The 13,093-nt window shown below is 38.3% G+C and overlaps 1 protein-coding gene across 40 annotated transcripts in view; it reads right to left on the bottom strand.

The window, feature by feature from the left end:
• Positions 1-13,093, bottom strand: part of RIMS2 (regulating synaptic membrane exocytosis 2) — a 748,462-nt gene that overhangs the window by 532,474 nt on the left and 202,895 nt on the right. The gene's annotated exons all lie outside the window — the stretch shown is intronic.

Below are 13,093 nucleotides of genomic sequence, written 5' to 3'. Positions count from 1 at the left end.
ATGCAGTAATACTCACTAATATTCTATCCAATCACCACTTATAAAATTGTTTCTGTGGGAAAACACATTTCACGTTCCCACTTGGCATGTTAACAATGGATATTCCTCCCCTCCTTTCTCTTCACTGCCCCACAATCTTAATAGTAGCGACTATTCTGACAACAGATGAAAAGCCACATATTACTGAACACTAACAGAATGTTAACTTCCTATGTTGGCATAAAACAATGCTTATCTAAACAAATCATTTCCCATCTACTCTAAATTAAAGTACAACGGGTGGATATTCTCTCTGGGCCTGGGACAAGGTTCATATTTATAAATATGCATCTTAATCTATTTCCACCATCCAATATAATAAAAATTGCCCTCAAAAGTGAAACAGACCCCAAGATATATAATGATGACACTTAAGGACTTAGTCTATGGTACAAAGAAATAGACTAGCCAGTGAGCACTCTATTAGACTTAAGTGCTATGTTTTGCTCCTAGAGACTATTGGTCTCTGAGAAGCAGAAAAAGGAATCCCTTGGAATGCACACTGAGGAAGGAGTAATACATGATAAAGAGATAATTGTTACAATATCTAATTGAACTATTCATTTCTATTTTCTATGTTCTCTTAATTTCAAATGACTGGATCAAAAGTTAGAAAGTTAATGTAAAGTAAACAGAGAAAAAAATAACCAGGTCTGTTGCAGCCAGTGTTAGCTAAGTTCCAGTGATATGCCTGACACGATTTTTAAAATTTTAAATAATATTGAAGTTTATTTTTGTTTTATATTATACTTTAAGTTCTAGGGTACATGTGCACAATGTGCAGGTTTGTTACATATGTATACATGTGCCATGCTGGTGTGCTGCACCCATTAACTTGTCATTTACATTAGGTATATCTCCTAATGCTATCCCTCCCCCTTCCCTCTACCCTATGACAGGCCCCAGTGTGTGATGTTCCTCTTCCTGTGTCTAAGTGTTCTCATTGTTCAATTCCCACCTATGAGTGAGAACATGCGGTGTTTGGTTTTTTGTCCTTGCGATAGTTTGCTGAGAGTGATGGTTTTCAGCTGCATCCATGTCCCTACAAAGGACATGAACTCATCCTTTTTTATGGCTGCATAGTATTCCATGGTGTATATGTGCCACATTTTCTTAATCCAGTCTTATCAGTGATGGACATTTGGGTTGGTTCCAAGCCTTTACTATTGTTTATAGTGCCGAAATAAACATAGTTGTGTATGTGTCTTTATAGCAGCATGATTTATAATCTTTGGGTATATACCCAGTAATGGGATGGCTAGGTCAAATGGTATTTCTAGTTCTAGATCCTTGAGGAATTGCCACACTGTCTTCCACAATGGTTGAACTAGTTTACAGACCCACCAACAGTGTAAAAGCGTTCCTATTTCCCCACATCCTCTCCAGCACCTGTTGTTTCCTGACTTTTTAATGATCGCTATTCTAACTGAGGTAAGATGGTATCTCATTGTGGTTTTGATTTGCATTTCTCTGATGACCAGTGATGACGAGCATTTTTTCATGTGTCTGTTGGCTGCATAAGTGTCTTCATTTGAGAAGTGCCTGTTCATATCCTTTGCCCACTTTTTGATGGGGTTGTTTGTTTTTTTCTTGTAAATTTGTTTGAGTTCTTTGTAGATTCTGGATATTAGCCCTTTGTCAGATGAGTAGATTGCAAAAATTTTCTCCCATTCTGTAGGTTGCCTGTTCACCGTGATGGTAGTTTCTTTTGCTGTGCAGAAGCTCTTTAGTTTAATTAGATCCCATTTGTCAATTTTGGCTTTCGTTGCTATTGCTTTTGGTGTTTTAGACATGAAGTCCTTGTCCATGCCTGTGTCCTGAATGGTATTGCCTAAGTTTTCTTCTAGGGTTTTTATGGTTTTAGGTCTAACAATTAAATCTTTAATCCATCTTGAATTAATTTTTTATAAGGTGTAAGGAAGGGATCCAGTTTCAGCTTTCTACATATGGCTAGCCAGTTTTTGAAGTTTAAATCAAAGTGACTGAAATTTAAAATCTTTCCACTTCAATCTGGAGTATATAATATGTTATACAATAACTTAATAAAATAATGATCTCATTTAGTCTTTTTTCTTATTTCATCTGCTTATTTTGGGTTGAGGGCAGGGCAGAAAATTAGTGATATCAGGAAATATCTATTTCATTCAATCACTGAATTACTTACATATTAATAAACAATCATTGAACACATATTACCGTGTACCAAGCCCTATGCTACTTATTATAAACACAGTATTAAAGAAGACAGACATGTTCCTATTCTCATGGAACTTATCATCTAGTGGAGAAGATACACAATAAACAAGTAAACAGACATATAAACAAAATAATTATATAAGTGTGCTTTCAAGAAAAATCAGAGTGATATGATGAGTGTAGGTGATGTTGATGGAAGTAACACCCTAGAGAGGGTAGTTAGAGAAGAACCCTGTAAAATGATGACAAGAGAACTATATCAAAGATGAGAATGAGTTTGCCATGTAAAAATCTGGTGTAGTGCATTCCAGGTATAAGAAACAACATATGTAAGTGCCTTTAGGTAGGAAAGGGCTTGGTTGCTTCAGGAACAGAAATACCTGAGGGGAAGAATGGTATGAGATGTTAGAAAGATAGTCAGAAGCCAGATTGCATTTTGCCTTCCCTGTGTGCCTCAATAAGAAGTTACGTGAGTAAGCACGTAAGAATGAAAATGACACAATCTGATTGCATTTTGAAAAATTAGCATCCTAGTAGATGTATGAAAGTTTGGAGAAAAGAAGCAAAGAGACCAATTAAGAAGTTATTCCAGGCTGGGCACAGTGGTTCACTCCTGTAATCCCAGCATTTTGGGAGGCTGAGGCGGGAGGACCACCAGAGGTTGGGAGTTCGAGACAAGCCTGGCCAACATGGTGAAACCCTATCTCTACTAAAAATAGAAAAAAATTAGCCAGGCATGGTGGCATGCACCTGTAATTCCAGCTACTCAGGTGGCTGAGGCAGGAGAATCACTTCAACCCGGGAGGCGGAGGATGCAGTGAGCTGAGATCGTGCCACTGCACTCCAGCCTGGGTGGCAGAGTAAGACTGTCCCAAAAAAAAAAAAAAAAAAGAACAAAGAAAAGGAAAAATTATGCCTAGAGGTTTTTGGTTAAAGGAAAAAAGTATCCAATAATGCTTTCAAGGGGATGCATATTAAGTTTGAGATGCATATTACATAACTAAGGAAACAAGTCATAGAATATACATTTAGAAAATATTGGTACAGAGATTATATTTAAAGCCCATCTTCTATTCTCTCACTCTTAGAATTTCATTTGATACTACAGATAAAATAGATGGCTGATGTGAGGAAAACAAGCCCAATAATTCACAATTCATTCCTGCTCACAAAGGTCTATAAGATTCTGTTCTACCTAAATGTCAACCCTAGTATAAAATAAAAGAAAGAAAAACTCTTCATGGAAAAGGTGTCATTTTTAGTGACAAAACTCAATTATGGGCCATTATATTATGCTTCAAGAATCCCTAAAGTCCTCCCAAGAACAAACCAAAATTTTATTTCCATACAAAATCCAATTCTCAAATTAAAATCAGTTAAGAAGTAAATTTGAGCCAAACATGAGTAACTATGAAGAGAAATATGGTTTTTAGATTCATGCCAGCCAATTCATAACTGGACAAAATAGACCAAAATTAGTCCAAGGCAAGGGTAAAAGAAATCAAGGCTACATTCTCACTAATACCAGAATATAGTTTTGTGTCCCTTCACTTGGGTAAAAAATATGAATAAGTTATTTCTCATAATGAATAGATTCAAAACATGCAGAAGCCCAAGCTAATAAACTGGCTAGGTCTGTTCATACAAGTGACAAAATGGAACCAGCTATTTGTTGTTGTACTGTTCTCCTCTTTAAAATGTAGCCCCATGGGTCTTTGATGTCAAAAACTTCTATTATCCATTGTTCTGTAGAATTCCAGCTTAACTCAATATAATAGATATTAAACTCTAAAAATATTCTAATTGCCATGGGTTACTTCAAGGAACTCAAATTTTGACTTGAGTTTTGACTCACATTACAACAAGCATAACTGCATATTAAAATATTCTGAAAATTACTATGGCTATTAAACTCAAATTATATTAAATGAAAAGCTGAGCTGCAGAGAAAGAAAAGCCAAGGTGCCAAAAAGGAAGATGGAGTTATAAACCAGAATATTATGCTCATAAACTGACATTGTGTAATTTAGATTTTAGCACCTATGCATGAACAACACAGAATTTAAAAATAAAGCCTAAGTACTACACAGGCTGAAGTGTTGAATCTAAGATGATGCACAAAGCCAGGGTATTTAAAACTCAATATCTTTAATGAGAAGATAAACTAGAAAAAGTTCATCTACTGACAAAAGAAAGCACAAGGAAGTATGTCTCTGCTTATACTCTGGACTAACAAAAAAAGTCTCTCCCAGTAATTCAGAACATTGTCCTGTACTTCACACACAGGTTTATAATTTGCAGCTTGGTCCATGAACCAAGAAACCTGAAATCATCAAGAACACTAATCCCAGGCCAAATATTCCAGGAAAACACTTAGGAGAAAAATTTAAAACTTCTTAAGAGACACACCATCAACAATGGCTGCCAAAGATTCCCATGACTTGAAGTCCTCCAAAAGTAAGTTCACAGGTGAAAATTATAAATCACATGAGTGGAATAATCCACCATGAACGAACATCGGCAATCATAAAAACAGAATCAAAACCAAAAGAACTTCAAATAAAAGAACAAGATATTAAAAATTATAAATATGTTTAAAATTATTAATGATGTAAAGGAGTAAATAAAAAAACTAAAAAGGATTAAACATATATGGAATAAAATAGAATTTCTAGAAATTAAAAATATTTTAATTGACATTTGCCTGTTTCGGCTTAGGCTATAGAAAGTTAACAAGAAAACATCACTCCCACTTTAACAATGAAAATCAGCCAGATTCAACTACAAAATCAGTTTTCTGGAGCCCTTCACTGTACTGAAGTCAAAAAGAAATTTACTGAACTAAAAACCAAAATAATAACAAGCCTCTTTGAGGAGAAAGCAAAGCAGCTTTCATCACTAACACAGCAGTGAGAAGAGGAGGAAGCTGCCACAGATGTGAAGAGAAATAGGCTGAACTTTTAACAAATGTTGGAAAGACTGAGTGTGGGTCGGTGTAGTAGTGTTAGTCTCTCTGCAACCCCAGACGAAGGGGAATCTAAATCCACCTAGTGACTATTTTCCATGATCCCTTACCAACTGCTCATAAAAAAGACTAGTGACAGGACAGAAAACCTGAGAGACAGCTCTTCGGTGGCACAGAAGTGTGATTAGAAAACTGAGAGAAGAACCCTCCAGTATTTCAGGCCTCATAATAAGAGGTAGAAAATATGCATTATCACTAAGGGATGATCATGGGAACTGAGAGAAACCCTTGACCAAAAAAGAAATAGGCACAAGAGGCCTACCAAAGCTTGCAGATGTAGCTAGAGATCTGAGGAAACCTTCAGACATGCTAGACTTTGCACTCAGTATGAAGGCATCTGCAAATAACAGAACTGCAGAAATGTTAAAAAAAAGACACTCTGTCAGGAACAGGCATATAGTACCTGTTGCCAAGGCAGCAGAATTGAGAGAAAACCTGCAGATACTCCAGTCCTTACAAGGAATAACAAGCAGAGGGTGTCTACTATTTCACCTGAGAAACAATGGAGTTCAGAAGACAAAAAAAGAAATAAAAATACTAATTGTTTAAAGTGCTAAAAAAAAAAAGAATCATCCAACCTAGAATTATAAATCCATAAAATATATCCCCAAAAATGTGGATAAAATAAAGACATTTTCAGATGTATAGAAGTTGAAATATTTCATCCCTAGCAAACCTGCACTAAAAGAAATGTTAAAAAATAAATAAATAAAGCTTTTAGGCCGGGTGTGGTGGCTCACGCCTGTAATCCCAACACTTTGGGAGGCCGAGGTGGGTAGATCACGAGGTCAAGAGATTGAGACCATCCTGGCCAACATGGTGAAACCCCATCTCTACTGAAAATACAAAAATTGGCTGGGTGTGGTGGCGTGTGCCTGTAGCCCCAGCTACTTGGGAGGCTGAGGGAGGAGAATCGCTTGAACCCAGGAGGCGGAGGTTGCAGTGAGCAGAGATCACACCACTGCACTCCAGCAGTGAGACTCCGTCTGGAAGAAAAAAAAAAAAAAAGAAGAAGCTTTTAGGAGAGGTAGGTAGAGCAAGATGGCCACACAGAAGCCTCCAGTGATCATTCCCACTGTAGAAACATCAAATTGAACAACTATCCACACAAAAAACACCATCATAAAAACCCAAAGCAGGTGAGCAATCACAGTATCTGGTTTTAACAACATATTAAGAAAAGAGGAACTGAAGATAGAAAAGACCATCTTAAATCATCTACACCACCCCTCCCCAAGTCCATAGCAGCAACCATGAAGTGTGGAAAGAGAATCTGTGAGTTTGGAGGAGGGAAAGAACAGTGATTATGCGCCTTAGCGTTGGAACTCAGTGCTGACCTGTTAAAGTGGAAAGCAACACCAGCCAGCACTCAGCTATTGGCCACAGAAGAAGCATTTAGACCAGTTCTAGCCAGAAGGGAATCACCTATCCCAGCAGTGAGAACCTGAGTTCAGACAAGCCTCGCCACCATGTGCTAAAGTGTTCCAGGGTCCTAAATAAACTCGAAAGCCATTCTAGGCCACCAGACTGCGATTCCTGGGCAAGTCCTGGTGCTATGCTGGGCTTGAAGTCAGTGAACTTGGGAACATGCAACCAAGTGAGACACCAGCTGAGGTGGCAAGGGGAGTGCTTGCACCACCCCTTCCCCCAGCCCCAGGCAGTGCAGCTCACACTAATGGGAGAGACTTCGTTCCTCTGCTTGGAAGAGTAAAAGGGATTTGTCTTGCAACATGGATACCAGTTAAGCCACAGTAGAACAGGGTACCAGGCAGAGTCAATGAAGTCCCCATTCCACGCTCTAGCTCCCAGACAACATTGCTAGACACACCTTGGGCAAGAAAAGAACCCACTGCCTTGAATAGAAGAACCTAGTCCTGGCAGGAATCATCACTGCAGACTAAAGGGCCCTTGAACCCAGAATAAACACCAGTGGAAGCCAGGCAATACTTGCTGTGGGCCTTGAGTGAGACTCAGATTCATTCTGCCCTCAGGTGTTACTCAGCACATTCCAGTCTATGGTGGTTAATAGACTCCTGCTGCATGAGAAAAGAAAAGGGAAGAGTAAAAAGGACTTTGTCTTGCAGCTGTACCAGCTCCGTGACAGTGTGGTAGGGCACCAAGTGAGCTCATGCAGTCCCACTTCCAAGCCTTCACTCCTTGACCCTGGACCTCCCCTGAGTCAAAAGGAAGCCGACTACCCTGAAGGGAGAGACTCAGGATTTGAAGCATTCACTACAAGCTGACTAAAAAGATCTTGGTACTTGAGTGAACATCAGCAGAAGCCAGGTAGTAGAGGCCATAGGTCCACGGTGGTGGCGATGAAGGGAAAGTCCTCTTTGGAAGGAGAGGGAAAAGTGGGAAAGATTTTGTCTTTCAGCTTGGGTACAAGTTCAGCTGCAGTAGTACAGAGCACCAGGTAGATTTCGAGGGTTCCCAACTCCAGGCCCTGGCTCCCAGATGATATCTCTGGACCCACCCAGGATTGAGGGAAACTTACCACACTGAAAGGAAGGATGCAAGCCTGGCAGGCTTTAATCACCTGCTGATTGTACAGCCCTTGAGCCTTCAGCGAACACAGATGATATGTTCACCAGTGGTCATTGCGGGCCTTAAGCAACTCCCAGGGCTCTGCTGCCTTTGGATCTGACGTAGCACAGTCACAGTGGTGTAGACCACAGGAGTGCTTGTGTCACCCCTCCCACAACCCCAGGCAGCTCAGCACAAAGAGAGGCTTCATTTCTTTGGAGAAAGGAAGGGAAGACAAGAGTCTCTGCCTAGTAATACATGAAATTCTCCCAGATCTTACCCAAGACCACCATGGCATCAGCACCTCGGTGAGTCTGTTAGAGTCACAGCATTAATGGGCTGGGGGTGCCCCCTTACGTAGATATGGCTACAGTGACCAAAAAATTAGATCACAACACCCAAGTCCCTTTGAATACGTGGAAAACCTACCCAAGAAAGTACAAGTACAAACAACCCCAGACTGTGACGACTATAATAAATATCTAACTTCAATGCCCAGACATCAACAAACATCAACAAGCACCAAGGCTATCCAGGAAAACATGACTTCACCAAACAAACTAATGCACAAGAGAGACAGATATGTGACCTTTCAGATAGAAAATTCAAAATAGCTGTTTTGAAGAAGCTCATTGGAATTCAAGATAACATGGAGAAGGAATTCAGAATTCTATCAGATAAATTTAACGAAGAGATTGAAATGATTAAAAAGAATCAAGCAGAAATTCTGGAGTTCAAAAATGCAACTGACATACTGAAGAATGCATCAGAGTCTTTTAATGGCAAAATTGATCAAGGAGAAGAAAGAATGAGCGAGCTTGCAGACAGCCTATTTGAATAAACACAGTGACAGGAGACAAAAGAAAAAATAATAAAAAAGAATAAAGCAGGACTACAAGATTTAGAAAATAGCTTCAAAACGGCAAATCTAAGAGTTAATTGGCCTGACAGAGGAGATAGAGAGTTAGAAAGTTTGTTCAAAGGGATAATAACAAAGAACTTCCTATACCTACAGAAAAATATCAGTATTAAAGGGCAAGAAGATTAGAATACCAAAACTTAACTCCAAGAAGACTACCTCAAAACATTTAATAATCAAACTCCTGAAGGTCAAGGATAAAAGCTTCCTAAAAGGAGCTACAGAAACAAACAAAAACAACATAGAATGCAGCTCCAATATGTCTGGCAGCAGACTTCTCAGTGGAAACTTTATGGACTAGGAGAGAGTGGCATGATATCTTTCAAGTGGGAAAGAAAAAAAACCTTTTATCCTTGAACAGTGCATCCAGTGTGATATGGTTTGGCTGTGTCCCCACCCAAATCTCACCTTGAATTGTAGCTCCCACAATTCCCATGTGTCATAGGAGGGACACTGTGGGAGGTAATTGAATCATGGGGTGGGTCTTTCCCATGCTGATCTCATGATAGTGAATAAGTCTCACAAGATCTGATGGTTTTTTAAAGAGGAGTTCCCTTGCACAAGCTCTCTCTTGACTGCCACCATCCATTAAGATGTGACTTTGCTCCTTTTCCCCTTCTGCCATGACTGCGAGGCGTCCCATCCATGTGGAACTGTGAGTCAATTAAACCTCTTTCCTTTATAAGTTATCCAGTCTCAGATATGTATTTATCATCAACATAAAAGAGAATAAGACTAGATCCCAATCTCTTGGCAAAAGACTTATATCTAGCACCTGAAACTATGAAACTACTACCAGATAGGACACACTCCAGGACATTGGTCTGGGCAAAGATTTCTTGAGTAATATCCTAAAAGCACAGGCAACCAAAGCAAAGGTGGACTAATGGGATCACATCAAGTTAAAAAAAAAAACTTCTGCACATCAAAGGAAAGAATAAACAAAGTGAAGAAACAACCCACAGAATAGAAGAACATATTTGGAAATTATCATCAAGTAAAACTTAAAATATAACAAAATGACAAGTTATATAGATTATTTTAGTTTCATAAGTGAATATATTATTTCACATTATTCTGAAGAGTCTAGCTAATGCAATTAAACAAGAGAAATAAATGAGAAAGAAGAAGGTAAATTATTATTATTTTCAGGTCATATAGTTGCATATTATTAAAATTCAACAGAAACAACTAAAAAATTCAAATAATATCATTCAGAAAGGTGGCTGTGTACATTAATAACAAAAAAAATCCTTTCTATATAAAAATAAGTAGAAGTAGTAAAAATATTTTATAATTTTTAAATAAAATTATTAAGAAATACATAAAATTGGCTGGGTGCGGTGGCTCACGCCTGTAATCCCAGCACTTTGGGAGTCTGAGGTGGGCAGATCACAAGGTCAGCAGTTCAAGACCAGCCTGGCCAACATGGTGAAACCCCGTCTCTACTAAAAATACAAAAATTAGCTGGGCATGGTGGCGCGTGCCTATAATCCCAGCTACTTGGGAGGCTGAGACAGGAGAATTGCTTGAACTGCGACCCAGGAGACAGAAGTTGCAGTGAGCCCAGATCGCGCCACTGCACTCCAGCCTGAGCTACAAAGCAAGATTCTTTCTCAAAAAATATATATATATAATAATATAAATAATACATATATAATTAATATAAATAATCCTATTGAGGGACATAAAGGACATGCCTAGGTCAGTATTTAGTAATAGATGAACAGTTAGATATATGTTCTGGCCTGTGAGAAAATAATTTACCATAGAGTGTAAGTTTACTTATTTGCTCTATGCATCCTAAAAGGTCTGGAAAACATAAAATTACATTTAAAAAATCTCAGTTCTTTTTATTTTGATCCTATGTAAAACAGAATAATTCATAACTGAGGAAAAATTCAATCTCTAAGACCAACATGTTCATAGTAATTTACTACTAACAACCTGAGGTTATTTATATGTAATAAATGAGAAAATGTGTTAAATGATCCTACTTCTTAAAACATGTATAGAGGCAAAAACATATAGATGATTACTGGGCAATGATCATCATGCACCTCCTTTACTGCACTTCTGCATTTCTGAAGAAAATCAACTCTAGATGTTTGTATGGCTTCCCTCCTGTACACTGCATATCTTATTAGTGTTTCCATTAGGAGTGTTTTTGGGTATAAGAAGCAAGAAAACATTGACTACTGGTGACAGAAACAAATCTGGGAAGGGAATATTTTTCTTACATTGGGAAAAGTATCTGATAACATTGAATCAGTGGCTCGACAATGTCATGACTAATGACTCCAGTGTTCTTGGCCTTTCCTTCATCATCACAAATGGCTGGTCAAGTCAAAACATTACTTTTGCACTAAAAGGTTGTGCCACCTACATCTTTTTTTTAACTGATGACGTCCCTGCAGCTCTCAAATACTTTCTTATAACTCGTTTGCTAGAACTGTATCACACAGCCATTCCCAGTTACAAGGAAAGCTAAGAATATTTTATACTTTTCCAGTCTATCTAGTGGGGATTGCAAGAGGGAAGGAAGTTAAACATGTCTGTTGGATGAGGGGCACGGTGGCTCATGCCTGTAATCCCAGCACTTTAGGAGGCCGAGGCATTTGAGATCAGCCGGGCCAACATGGCAAAACTCCGTCTCTACTAAAAATACACACAAAAATGTACCCGGGGGTGGTGGCAGGCACCTATAATCCCAGCCACTTGGGAGGCTGAGGCAGGAGAATCATTTGAACTCGGGAGGTGGAGATTGCAGTGAGCTGAGATCACACCACTGCACTCCAGCCTGGGCAACAGAGTGAGTGAGACTCCTCCCTCCTCACCCCCACAGGAAAAAAAAAAAAAAAAGGTGGTTGAACCATTAAGCAGAGTCGAAAACAGTCTCCTTTTTCAGCTACTCAACATTCCATATGTATATTTTACATGTAATACATTCACCTCCTCCATAAAGGAGGTAATCCCAGAGTTTCATCTAGTTATAAAATCTAATTCCAAATCCAGGATCTCTGAGGAAAAACAAATCTTACCATCATGGCCCAGTGTGCATCATTGTGAACCACTCAACTATACACTAGAAGACAAATTATTCCCAATACACCCAATACACAATGACTGAGAAAAAACAGGGTAACTGTAATAAAAACTGTCATTCGGAAATATGAACAATAATAAATATACAGCAACAACTGTCCATAGCACACAGCAACCCATATATGAACAATAGCTTAGTTTCATTGGTTAACCTATCTGGCTGCCCTGATTGAGCTATCTAGATATTTTCCCTTGATGACTGTCTTTCATATCCCTTGATTCTACCTTGGCAGGATGTCCCTTGCCTATTATCCTCTTTGGCATTAGATACGATTGGGACTAGCAAGTATACTCTTCTTAGAGTCTGTATGGCATTCACATTCACTGCTAGAATATACATCATATTGCTAGTATGAGTTCAAGAGCTTGTATATTGCCTTAAAAGTTGAAAACTCATAGAATTTGCTATCTAGACTTAGGATTACTTTAACCATTAGCCACATGTGGTTATTTAAATTAAAATTAATTAAAATTAAAGAAAATTTAAAATTCAGTTTCTCAGTCAACTAGCCACTTTTCAAGTGTTCAATAGCTACATGTGACTAGAACCTACTGAATTGGATAGTGAAGATGTAAAATATTTTCATCATTGCTGAAAGTCCTATTGAACAGTGATGCATAGTATTATAAAAAGGCCTGCTGAATTTTATTTGCAATGTCCCAAATCCACACAAAATTATACTTTTATCTTGTAGTCAATCTTTAGTTTAAAATACAGACTGTTAAATTATGAAATCTTATCAATGCATAAAAGCCATTTCCAAAGCTGAGTTTTATCATCATTGAGTGCCTCATTTCTGGGACGGGTGTCAGAATTCATTATGGAAGCCACAAACAATAATTAGACCATTATGCATCCTGCATTAACTCTGGACACAAAAGTAGCACCAGAGATTCTAAAGGTTATAAATTGCCTGAATTATGCTACTTGTGAGTCAGAAAATCAGGTGGGCTGGTAGATAGCTTATAGGTTCTCTAGGGAACTTGCCCTAGATAAAGGATGACGCACAGTCTGGGACATGTCTACAGAAATTGACATATACATATTCAAAAAATTGACCCATATATATTCAAAACTGCATCTAAAATTTGGTAGGATGCCTACAGGTTTTTTTTTTTAAGGAAAGAAAGAGAAAGAAATTGCAGTAACCTTTTTTCTACTAAGAGATTTCATTCTGAACCCACATTCGATATTTGCCACCATCTACATCATCCGCATCTGAGTAACTAAAGACTTGGAGAGGAAGAAAAAGGCTCCAACTGGTAAAAGAAAAAAAAAAAAA

The sequence above is a fragment of the Hylobates moloch genome, unplaced genomic scaffold (assembly GCF_009828535.3).
Source record: "Hylobates moloch isolate HMO894 unplaced genomic scaffold, HMol_V3 SCAFFOLD_9, whole genome shotgun sequence".
NCBI classification, from domain to species: domain Eukaryota; kingdom Metazoa; phylum Chordata; class Mammalia; order Primates; family Hylobatidae; genus Hylobates; species Hylobates moloch.
The sequence above is the reverse complement of the archived record's forward strand: the minus strand, read 5'-3'. Positions and strand labels throughout refer to the sequence as shown.